At 44.0% G+C, this 13,315-nt stretch overlaps 1 protein-coding gene across 1 annotated transcript in view; it reads right to left on the bottom strand.

Moving 5' to 3' along the window:
• The window catches only part of LOC120063702 (glypican-6-like), a 180,174-nt gene that overhangs the window by 151,205 nt on the left and 15,654 nt on the right, over nt 1-13,315 (bottom strand). The window lies entirely within an intron of this gene.

Raw genomic sequence — 13,315 nt, 5'->3', positions numbered from 1 at the left:
TCTTTTACCGCAATCCATCAAACACATTTGGTGCCATCACAGCGGTCTCTGGCTTGTGGTCAGGCTCGCTCAGGCGGAACAAACTATAACTTGCGCTTTTTTTCAATAAGACATTTAAACGTGTTAACCCTCGCAAGGCTGCCGGCCCAGACGGCATCCCTAGCAGCGTCCTCAGAGCATGCACAGACTAGCTGGCTGGAGTGTTTACGGACATATTCAATCTCTCCCTATCCCAGTCTGCTGTCCCCACATGCTTCAAGGCGGCCACCATTGTTCCTGTACCCAAGAAGGCAACTAAATGACTATATGAGTGCCCCGTAGCACTCACTTCTGTCATCATGAAGTGCTTTGAGAGACTAGTCAAGGACCATATCACCTCCACCCTACCTGTCACCCTAGACCCACTTGAATTTGCTTATCGCCCCAATAGGTCCACAGACGATGCAATCGCCATCACACTGCACACTGCCCTATCCCATCTGGAAGAGAGGAATACCTATGTACGAATGTTGTTCATTGACTATAGCTCAGCATTCAACTTCCAAGCTCATCATTAAGCTTGAGGCCCTGGGTCTCAACCCCACCCTGTGCAATTGGGCCCTGGACTTCCTGATGGGCTGCCCCCAGGTGGTGAAGGTAGGAAACAACACCTCCACTCCGCTGATCCTCAACACTGAGGCCCCACAAGGGTGCGTGCTCAGCCCCCTCCTGTACTCCCCGTTCACCCATGACTGCGTGGCCATGCATGACTCCAACTCAGTCAGCAAGTTTGCAGACGACAACAGTAGTAGATTTGATTACCACAACAACGAGACAGCCTACAGCGAGGAGGTGAAGGCACTCGGAGTGTGGTGTCAGGAAAACAACCTCTAACTCAACGTCAACAAAACAAAGGAGATGATCATGGACTTCAGGAAACAGCAGAGGGAGCACCCCCCTATCCACATCAACGGGTCAGCAGTGGAGAAGGTGGAAAGTTAAGTTCCTCAGGGTACACATCACAGACAAACTGAAAAGGTCCATCCACATACAGTGGGGTGAAGAAGGCGCAACAGCACCTCTTCAACCTCAGGAGGCTGAATAAATTTGGTTTGTCAACCAAAACCCTCAAACTTTTACAGATGCAAAATTGAGAACATCCTGTCGCGCTGTATCACCGCCTGGTACGGCAACTGCACCGCCCACATCCGCAAGGCTCTCCAGAGGGTAGTGAGGTCTGCACAACGCATCGCCGGGGGCAAACTACCAGCCCTCCAGGACACCTACACCACCCGATGTCACAGGAAGGCCATAAAGATCATCAAGGACATCAACCACCCGAGCCACTGCTTGTTCACCCCGCTACCATCCAGAAGGCGAGGTCAGTACAGGTGAATCAAAGCTGGGACCAAGAGACTGAAAAACAGCTTCTATCTCAAGGCCATCAGACTGTTAAACAGCCATCACTAACACAGAGAGGCTGCTGCCTACATACTGACTTGAAATCATTGGCCACTTTAATAAATGGATCACTAAATCACTTTAAAAATGTTTACATATCTTGCATCTCATATGTATATACTGTATTTTATACCATCTATTGCATCTTGCCTATGCCGCTCTGTCAATGTTCATCCATATATTTATATGTATTTATTCTTATTTCATTCCTTTACTTAGATTTGTGTGTATTAGGTAGTTGTTGTGGAATTGTTAGATTATATGTTAGATATTGCTGCACTGTCGGAACTAGAAACACAAGCATTTTGCTACACTCGCAATAACATCTGCTAACCATGTGTATGTGACCAATAAAATTTGATTTGATGTGAATGTCACTGGGAATACAGAAAGTTGTCAATGTATTTTTTTCAGAAACACCGTTTCAGAATTTAAAAGTAATCCTAGAAGTAATCCAGTTTTTCAAAAATATTTGTAATCTGATTACAATATTTTAGCTGGTAACAGATTACAGTTACAGTAAGTGACTCCTAATCTGTGACTGGATCTTCTATTTCTGAGGCTTCGTATCCGTGAGTTCGGCAATTCTCGCAGTATCTGGGGGAATTTGCGACTTCACTCATTTTCTCATGTCGAAACCTGACAACATACATGGCTAGTTAAATCAGAGTTAAATGCCCCAAAAAATTAATGGATTACATGTAATCCCTTACTCCCCAACCCTGACTGTAAATGTGCAAATGCAGTAGTGAAGTAATGAGGGGGGCTTATGCATGCATTCAGTGTTTCATCAACAGCTAGATGAGCTGCCTTCATGAGTTGCAATACTTCCTGTCACTCCAGTGTCTGTAATCAAGCAGTGTCAGTCAGATCACCCCTCCCATTATCTGTGCTGATGAATCCTTTCCCGGGGCCTAATACAGGAAGACATTCATATTCCACACACTCCCCCACTAAAGGTCTTCTCGTCTTGACTTTGCATACTCAATGCCAGGTAGTAAGAAAGCTTCTTACTGGCACCTAGACATGAATTTACTCATGGATTGATTCTGATTCTAGCTGTGCTATGATTTTAGTGTTCAGAAGATCACAGGTCAGCCATGACAGAAGCACAGACACCCGTATATATTAGTCTAGATAATCATCCTGTAATCTACACGAAGACCTTTGTGCAATGTTCTTAAAAACAGTCAGCTAAAAAGGACAGAAAATTATACTGCTAAATCAAGTCATGGCAAGTCACTGTGTAAATCTCATTTTATTCTTCACATGCTTCGTAAACACGGTGTAGACTAACAGTGAAAGGCCCTTCCCAACAGAACAGAGAGAAAGAAAATAGAGAAATAATAAAAAAGTAAAAGTCATAAAAAATACACAATGAGTAACGATAACTTGGCTATATACATGGGGTACCAGTACTGAGTCTGTGCAGGAGGAAGAGGTAATTGAGGTAGATAGTGCCTTCAGAAAGTATTCATACCCCTTGACTTATTCTACATTTAGTTAAGTTACAGCCTTATTCTAAAATGGATTAAATAAAACAACATCTTCATCAAGCTACACACAATACCCCATAATGACAAAGCAAAAACAGGTTTTAGAAATGTTTGCAAATGTATTGAAATAAAAAACAGATATACCTGATTTACATAAGTATACAGACCATTTGCTATGAGACTCGAAATTGAGCTCAGGTGCATCCTGTTTCCACTGATCATCCTTTAGATGTTTATACAACTTGATGGGAATCCACAGGTGGTAAATTCAATTGATTGGACATGATTTGGATAATCACACACCTGTCTATACAAAGGAATTGTCCGTAGAGCTGAGACAGGACTCTGTCAGGGCAGAGAACTGGGAAAGTACCAAAACATTTCTGCAGCATTGAAGGTCCCCAATAACAGTGGCCTCCATCATTCTTAAATAGAAGAAGTTTGGAACCACCAAGACTCTTCCTAGAGCTGGCCCACCGGGCCAAACTGAGCAATTGGGGGAGAAGGGCCTTGGTCAGGGAGATGAGCAAGAACCCGATGGTCACTCTGACAGAGGTCTAGAGTTTCTCTGTTGGAGATGGGATTACCTTCCAGAAGGACAACCATCTCTGCAGCACTCCACCAATCAGGCCTTTACGGTTAAGTAGCCAAACAGAAGCCACTCCTCAGTAAAAGGCACATAACAGACCACTTAGAGTTTGCCAAAAAGGACCTAAAGACTCTCAGACCATGAGAAACAAGATTCTCTGGTCTGGTGAAACCAAGATTGAACTCGTTGGCCTGAATGCCAAGCGTCACTTCTGGAGGAAACCAGGCACCATCCCCACGGTGAAGTATGGTGGTGGCAGCATCATGCTTTGGGGATGTTTTTCAGCGGCAGGGACTGGGAGACTAGTCAGGATCGAGGGAACGGAGCTAAGTACAGAGAGATCTTTGATGAAAACCTGCCCCAGAGCGCTCAGGACCTCAGCACACAGCCAAGACAACACAGGAGTGTCTTCGGTACAAGTTTCTGAATGTCCTTGAGTAGCCCAGCCAGAGCCAGGACTTGAACCCGATCAAACATCTCTGGAGAGATCTGAAAATAGCAGTAAAGCGACGCTCCCCATCCAACCTGACAGAGCTTGAGAGGATCTGCAGAGAAGAATGGGAGAAACTCCTCAAATACAGGTGTGCCAAGCTTGCAGCATCATCAAGGTTGAGCCATTTAGTCATTTATTTTGTATTTTCAAAACATTTGCAAAAATGTATAAAACCTGTTTTTGCTTTGTCATTATGGGGTATTGTATCTAGACTGATCAGGAAAAAAAGATTTAATACATTTTAGAATAAGGCTGTAATGTAACAAGGAATCTGAATACTTTCCAAATGCACATATAACTAGGAAGAGTGACTAGGCAACAGGATAGATAAACAGTAGCAGCAGCGGATGTGATGAGTCAAAAAAAGCTAGTGCAAAAAGTTAGTGCAGATAGTTAAATAGTTAACAAACAGCTACCAGGACTAACTATTTAACAGTCTTATGGGTTGGGGGTAGAAGCCATTCAGGGTCCTGTTGGTTCCAGACTTGGTGCATCGGTACTGCTTGCCGTGCGGTAGCAGAGAGAACAGTCTATGACTTGGGTGGCTGGAGTCTTAAACAATTTTTCGGGCCTTCCTCTGACACCGCCTGGTATAGAGTTCCTGGATGGCAGGGAGCTTGGCCCCAGTGATGTACTGGGCCATACACACTACCCTCTGTACCGCCTTGCACTCAGATGCCAAGCAGTTGCCATAACAAGCGATGGTGCAGCCAGTCAAGATGTTCTCAGAAGTTTTTGAGGCCCATGACAAATCTCTCAGCCTCCTGAGGGGGAAGAGGCGCTGACATGCCCTCTTTACGACTGTGTTGGTGTATATGTAGCATGATAGAACCAACATGATGTGGACACAGAGGAACTTGAAGCTCGCAACCTGTTCCACAACAGCCCCTTTAAATGTGGATGGGGGCATGCTCAGCCCTCCATTTCCTGTAGTCCACAATCAGCTCCTTTGTCTAGTTGACGTTGAGGGAGAGGTTATTGTCCTGGCACCACACGGCCAGGTCTCTGACCTCCTCCCTATAGGCTTTCATCGTCGTCGGTGTTGTGTCGTCAGCAAACTTAATGATATTGTTGGAGTTGCGTGGGTGAACAGGGAGTACAGGAAGGGACTAAGCACGGACCCCTGTGGGGCTCATGTCTTGAGTGTCAGCGTGGCAGAGGTGTTGTTGCCTACCCTCACCACCTGGGGGGTTGGCCCGTCAGGAAGTCCAGGATTCAGTTGCAGAGGGGGGTGTTCAGTCCCAGGGTCCTTAGCTTAGTGATGAGCTTGGAGGGCACAATGGTGTTCAACGCTGAGCTGTAGTCAATGAACAGCATTCTCACATAAGCGTTCCTCTTCTCCAGGTGGGAGAGGGTACTGTGGAGTGCAGTATGGGGCGGTATGCAAATTTGAGTTGGGTCCAGGGTGCCTGGGATGATGGTGTTGGTCTGTGCCTTGACTAGCCTTTCAAAGCATTTCATGTTACAAATGTGAGTGCTATGGGGCAATAGTCATTTAGACAGGTTACCTTGGCGTTCTTGGGCACAGCGACTACGGTGGTCTGCTTGAAACATGTAGGTATTACAGACTGGGTCAGGTTGAGGTTGAAAATGTCAGTGAAGACACTTGCCAGCTGGTAAGCGCATGCTCTGAGGATTTGTGAATATTAACCTGTTTAAAAAGGTCTTACATCGGCTACGTAGAGCATGATCAGACAGTCATCCGAAACATATGGTGCTCTCATGCATGGTTCACTGTTGCTTGCCTCAAAGCAAGCATGGAAGGCATTTAGCTCATCTGGTAGGCTTGCGTCACTGGACCGCTCGTGGCTGGGTTTCCCTTTGTAATCCATGATAGTTTGCAAGCCCTGACACGTCCAAAGAGCATCAGAGCCGACATAGTAGGATTTGATCTTAGTACTGTATTGACGCTTCGTCTGTTTGATGGCTCGTTGGAGGTCGTAGCGGGATTTCTTATAAGCGTCAGTATTAGTGTCCCACTCCTGGAAAGAGGCAGCTCTAGCCTTTAGCTCAGTGCGAATGTTATCTGTAATCCATGGCTTTCAGTTGGGATATGTACAGTACGTACGGTCACTATGGGGACGACGTCGTCGATGCACTTATTAATAAACCTGGTGACTGATGTGATATACTCCTCAATGCCATCGGATGAATCCCAGAACATATTCCAGCCGGAGTTAGTGAAACAGTCCTGTAGTTTAGCATCCGCTTCATAGGACCACTTCTATATTGAGCGCATCACTGGTACTTCCTGTTTGAGTTTTTGCTTGTAAGCAGGAATCAGGAGGATAGAGTTATGGTCAGATTTGCCAAATGAAGGGTGAGGGAGCGCTTTGTATTTTAACCCGTGTTTCTGTGTGGGGAGAAAAGGTAATCTAGAGTTTTGTCTCCTCATGCTGGTAGAAGTAAAACCGATTTCAGTTTCCCTGCATTAAAATCATCGATCACTAGGAGCGCCACCTCTGGATGAGCATTTTCCTGTTTGCGCTCAGTGAGCTGTATAGGGCCATAAGCAGTCTTAGTGCCAGCATCGGTTTGTGGTGGTAAATAGACAGCTACGAAGAATATAGATGAACACTCTCTTGGTAAATAGTATGGTCTACAGCTTATCATGAGGTATTCTAACTCAGTCGAGCAGAACCTCAAGACCTCCTTAATATTAGAAATTGACACACACCTCCCCCTTGAGCTTACCCAATGCTGCCGTTCGATCATGTAGATGCATAGAAAAAACAGCTAGATGTACAGTACCAATCAAAGGTTTTTCTTTATTTGTACTATTTTCTACATTGTAGAATAATAGTGAAGACATCAAAACTATTAAATAACACATATGGAATCATATAGTAACCAAAAACTGTTACACAAAATCAATTTTATATTTGAGATTCTTCAAAGAAGCCACCCTTTGCCTTGATGACAGTTTTGAACTCTCTTGGCATTCTCTCAACCAGCTTCATGAGGTAGTCACCTGGAAAGCATTTTAATTAACAGGTGTGCCTTGTTAAAAGTTCATTTGTGGAATTTACTTTATGCATTTGAGCCAATCAGTTGTCTTGCGACAAGGTAGGGGTGATATACAGAAGATAACCCTATTTGGTAAAAGACCAAGTCTATATTATGCAAGAACAGCTCAAATAAGCAAAGAGAAACAACAGTCCATCATTACTTTAAGACACGAAGGTCAAACAATCCGGAAAATTACAATAAGTATGAACATTTTTTAAGTGCAGTCGCAAAAACCATCAAGCGCTATGATGAAACTGGCTCTCTAGAAGACCGCCACAGGAAAGGAATACCCAGAGTTACCTCTGCTGCAGAGGATAAGTTCATTAGAGAAACCAGCCTCAGAAATTGCAGCCCAAATATACAAATCTAATTGTATTGGTCACGTCGGAGCAGACGCTTCTACTAGCCCCGGCATGCTAACTTTTTTTTAAACGCCATATCTCCCGCTTGCTAGCGTAGTAACGACTACATAGCAGCTTCCCTGTTTCATCTATTGCTCTTCACTGGACCCTATGATCACTTGGCTACATAGCTGATGCCTGCTGGACTGTTCATTAATCACGGTACTCCATTTTGTTTATTTTGTTTATCTGTCAGCTCCAGCCTAGAACTCAGGCCCTGTGTGTAGCTCACTGACCCTCTCTGCCCATTCATCGCCATTTTACCTGTTGTTGTTGTCTTAGCTGATTAGCTGTTGTTGTTTTACCCGTTGTTGCCTTAGCTAGCTCTCCCAATCAACACCTGTGATTGCTTTATGCCTCGCTTTATGTCTCTCTCTAATGTCAATATGCCTTGTATACTGTTGTTTAGGATAGTTATCATTGTTTTAGTTCACTGCGGAGCCCCTAGTCCCACTCAACATGCCTCAGATACCTCTTTTGACCCACTTCCCACACATGCGGTGACCTCACCCAGCATAACTAGTGCGTCCAGAGATGTAACCTCTCTTATCGTCACTCAATGCCTAGGTTTACCTCCACTGTACCAGCACCCTACCATACCCTTGTCTGTACATTATGCCCTTAATCTATCCTACCACACCCAGAAATATGCTCCTTTTATTCTCTGTCCCCAACGCACTAGACGACCAGTTTTGATAGCCTTTAGCTGTACCCTCATCCTACTCCTCCTCTGTTCCTCGGGTGATGTGGAGGTTAACCCAGGCCCTGCGTGTCCCAAGGCACTCTCATTTGTTGACTTATGTAACCATAAAAGCCTTGGTTTCATGCATGTTAACATCGGAAGCCTCCTCACCAAGTTTGTTTTACTCACTGCCCTAGCACACTCCACTAACCCTGATGTCCTTGCCATGTCTAAATCCTGTCTTAGGAAAGCCACCAAAAATTCTGAGATTTACATCCCCAACTACAACATTTTCTGTCAAGATAGAACTGCCAAAGGGAGAGGAGTTGCAATCTACTGCAGAGATAGCCTGCAAAGTTCTGTCATACTTTCCAGGTCTATGCCCAAACAGTTCTAGCTTCTAATTTTAAAAATGAATCTCTCCAGAAATAGGTCTCTCACTGTTGCCGCCTGTTATAGACCCCCCTCAGCTCCCAGCTGTGCCCTGGACACCATATGTGAATTGATTGCCCCCCATCTATCTTCAGAGTAAGTTCTGTTAGGTGACCTAAACTGGGATATGCTTAACACCCCGGCAGTCCTACAATCTAAGCCAGATGCCCACAAATGATCAAGAAACCCAACAGGTACAACCCTAAATCCGTAAACATGGGCACCCTCATAGACGTTATCCTGAAACTTGCCCTCCAAATACACATCTGCTGTTTTCAATCAGGATCTCAGCGATCACTGCCTCATTGCCTGCATCCGCAATGGGTCTGCGCTCAAACGACCACCCCTCATCACTGTCAAACGCTCCCTAAAACACTTTTGCAAAGCAGGCCTTTCTGATCAACCTGGCCAGGGTATCCTGGAAGGATATTGACCTCATCCCGTCAGTAGAAGATGCCTGGTCATTCTTTAAAAGTAATTTCCTCACCATCTTAAATAAGCATGCCCATTTCAAAAAATGTAGAACTAAGAACAGATATAGCCCTTGGTTAACTCCAGACCTGACTGCCCTCGACCAGCACAAAAACATCCTGTGGCGGACTGCACTAGCATCGAATAGTCCCCGCAATATGCAACTTTTCAGGGAAGTCAGGAACCAATACACGCAGTCAGTTTGAAAACGATAGCCTTTGCTTTCCTAACAGAAATTTGCATGCTGTAGCTCTAACTCCAAAAAGTTTTGGGACACTGTAAAGTCCATGGAGAATAAGAGCACCTCCTCCCAACTGCCCACTGCACTGAGGCTAGGAAACACTGTCACCACCGATAAATCCACGATAATCAATAATTTTAATAAGCATCTCTCTCCGGCTGGCCATGCTTTCCTCCTGGCTACCTCAACCCTGGCCAACAGCTCCGCACCCCCCGCAGCTACTTGCCCAAGCCTCCCCAGCTTCTCCTTCACACAAATCCAGATAGCAGATGTTCTGAAAGAGCTGCAAAAACTGGAGCGCAACAAATCAGCTGGGCTAGACAATCTGGACCCTCTCTTTCTAAAATTATCCGCCGCCATTGTTGCAACCCCTATTACCTGTTCAACCTCTCTTTCGTATCGTCAGAGATCCCTCAAGATTGGAAAGCTACCGCGGTCATCCCCCTCTTCAAAGGGGGTGACACTCTAGACCCAAACTGTTATAGACCTATATCCATCCTTCCCTGCATTTCTAAAGTCTTCAAAAGCCAAGTTAACAAACAGATCACTGACCATTTCGAATCCCACTGTACCTTCTCAGCTGTGCAATCCGGTTTCCGAACAGGTCATGGATGCACCTCAGCCACACTCAAGGTACTAAACGATATCATATACGCCATCGATAAAAGACGGTACTATGCAGCTGTATTCATCGACCTGGCCAGGGCTTTCGACTCTGTCAATCACCGTATTCTTATCGGCAGACTCAACAGCATTGGTTTCTCAAATGACTGCCTCGGCTGGTTCACTAACTACTTCTCAGATAGAGTTCACTGGGTCAAATCGGAGGGCCTGTTGTCTGGACCTCTGGCAGTCTCTATGGGGGTACCACAGGGTTCAATTCTCGAGCTGACTCTTTTCTCTGTATATATCAACGATGTCGCTCTTGCTGCTGGTGATTCCCTGGTCCACCTCTACGCAGACAACACCATTCTGTATACATCTGGCCCTTCTTTGGACACTGTGTTAACAAACCTCTAAACGAGCTTCAATGCCATACAACACACCTTCCGTGGCCTCCAACTGCTCTTAAACGCTAGTAAATATTTTCAACCGATCGCTGCCCGCACCCGCCCGCCCGACCAGCATCACTACTCTGGATGGTTCTGACTTAGAATATGTGGACATCTACAAATACCTAGGTGTCTGGTTAGACTGTAAACTCTCCTTCCAGACTCACATTAAACATCTCCAATCCAAAATTAAATCTAGAATCGGCTTCCTATTTCGCAACAAAGCCTCATTCAGTCACGCTGCCAAACATACCCTCGTAAAACTGACTATCCTACCGATCCTCAACTTCGGCGATGTAATTTACAAAATTGCCTCCAACACTCTACTCGGCCAGCTGGATGTAGTCTATCACAGTGCCATCTGTTTTGTCACCAAAGCCTCATATACCACCCACCAGTGCAACCTGTATGCTCTCGTCGGCTGGATCTCGCTACAGATTCGTCGCCAGACCCACTGGCTCCAGGTCATCTATAAGTCTTTGCTTGGTAAAGCTCTGCCTTATCTCAGCTCACTAGTCACCATAACAACACCCACCCGTAGCACGCGCTCCAGCAGGTATATCTCACTGGTCATCCCCGAAGCCAACACCTGCTTTGGTCACCTTTCCTTCCAGTTCTCTGCTGCCAATGATTGCAAAAATCGCTGAAGTTGGAGACATATCTCCCTCACTAACTTTAAGCATCAGCTATCTGAGCAGCTTACCGATCGCTGTAGCTGTACACAGCCCATGTGTAAATAGCCCATCCAATCTACCTACCTCATCCCCATATTGTATTTAATTACTTTGTTGCTCTTTGCACTCCAGTATTTCTACTTGCACATCATCATCTGCACATCTATCACTCCAGTGTTAATTTGCTAAATTGTAACTACTTCGCTACTATGGCATATTTATTGCCTTACCTCCTCACGCCATTTGCACACACTGTCTATAAACTTTTTCTATTGTGTGATTGACTGTGTGATTGACTGTACGATCGTTTATTCCATGTGTAACTCTGTGTTGTTGTTTGTGTCACACTGCTTTGCTTTATCTTGGCCAAGTCGCAGTTGTAAATGAGAACTTGTTCTCAACTGGCCTACCTGGTTAAATAAAGGTGAAATAAAAAATACACAACTACCTGATACACACAAATCTAAGTAAAGGAATGGAATAAGAATATATACATATAAATATATGGATGAGCAATGACAAAGCGTGACAGGCGAGATGCAATAGATGGTATAAAATATAGTAAATAAATGCTTCACAGAGTTCAAGTAACAGACACATCTCAACATCAACTAACTGCTCAGATGAGACTGCGTGAATCAGGCCTTCATGGTCGAATTGCTGCAAAGAAACTACTACTAAAGGACAACAATAAGAAGAGACTTGCTTGGGCCAAGAAACATGAGCAATGGATATTAGACCGTTGGAAATCTGTCCTTTGGTCTGATGAGTCCAAATTTGAGATTTTTGGTTCTAACCGCCGTGTCTTTGTAAGACGCAGAATAGATAAACGGATGATCTCTGCATGTGCAGTTCCCACCGTGAAGCATGGAGGAGGAGGTGTGATGGTGCTTTCGCTGCTGACACTGTTTGTGATTTGTTTAGCATTCAAGGGACACTTAACCAGCATGGCCACCACAGCATTCTGCAATGATACGCCATCGCATCTGGTTTGCACTTAGTGGGACTATCAATTGTTTTTCAACAGGACAATGACCCAACACACCACCAGGCTGTTCAAGGGCTATTTGACCAAGAAGGAGAGTGATGGAGTGCTGCATCAGAAGACCTGGCCTCCACAATCACCCTACCTCAACCTAGTTGATATGCTTTGGGATGAGTTGGACCACAGAGTGAAGGGAAAGCAGCCAGCAAGTGCTCAGCATGTGACCGACCGGCTCAAATCGTTCTCATGTAGAAAAATTCGAAATTGTGTTTTTTACATTTCAGAGCTACAAAATGGTATATCATACACTACAGTTGAGGAACAATGGGGAAGTAATTTTGCTTTGAAAGTTGATAAACTTGTAAACTCACTTTTGAGAAAATGGGCTTTGAATGTTTTGGTTCTACTACGGGAGAGCCCTTCTTGTCTACACCCGTTCAGCATCGTTCACACCCTCTTAAGCTTCAGCCCCACCCATCTCTTGAAGGGTTGATCCGAGCATTCTATGCTAACAACAGCAGTGAAGCACCACTGTAAAGACCGTTATTATAAACAGATTCAAAATAGCTATTGATAACAAATGTGTATTTTGTGGTTGTGACCCAGAGACTCTTGACCATTCATTTTGGGACTGTTCTTATGTCAGAAGATTTGGGAGTGAGTTAGAATATTTTATTTTAAAAGACACTACTATTAATGTTAAAGACTCTGATATCATGTTTTATTGTGATCCAAATTATATGGACCCTGATTTAACTTTCATTGTTAATTTGTTTATTTTTCCATGCAGATTCTTTATCCATAAAATGAAGTGTACGGAGAACAAACCACTTATTTTCAAATAATAAGTCAGTGTAAAAACAAAAAAGCAATACGTACCATGAAATGTATGACAAATAGAAAATGTATCTCAATATGTAATACCCTTGTCTGTTAGGTTTATGTACTCTTGTTTGTATATTTCTGTTTTTGTATTTGTTTTGTTCATAATAATAAAATATATATATAATAAAAAATAATAAATATATATACACACACATACACAAACTACAGTTCAAAAGTATGGGGCCACTTAGACATGTACTTGTTTTTGAAAGAAAAGCAACAAAAAAATTGTCCAATAAAATAACATCACATTGATCAAAAATACAGTGTAGACATTGTAAATGTTGTAAATGACGATTGTAGCTGGAAAAGTCAGATTTTAATGGAATATCTACATAGGCGTACAGAGGCCCATTATCAGCAACCATCACTCCTGTGTTCCAATGGCACGTTGTGTTAGCTAATCCAAGTTAATCATTTTAAAAGTCTAATTGATCATTATGAAACCTTTTTGCAATTATGTTA

The sequence above is a fragment of the Salvelinus namaycush genome, chromosome 19 (genome assembly GCF_016432855.1).
Source record: "Salvelinus namaycush isolate Seneca chromosome 19, SaNama_1.0, whole genome shotgun sequence".
NCBI classification, from domain to species: Eukaryota; Metazoa; Chordata; class Actinopteri; order Salmoniformes; family Salmonidae; genus Salvelinus; species Salvelinus namaycush.
The sequence above is the reverse complement of the archived record's forward strand: the minus strand, read 5'-3'. Positions and strand labels throughout refer to the sequence as shown.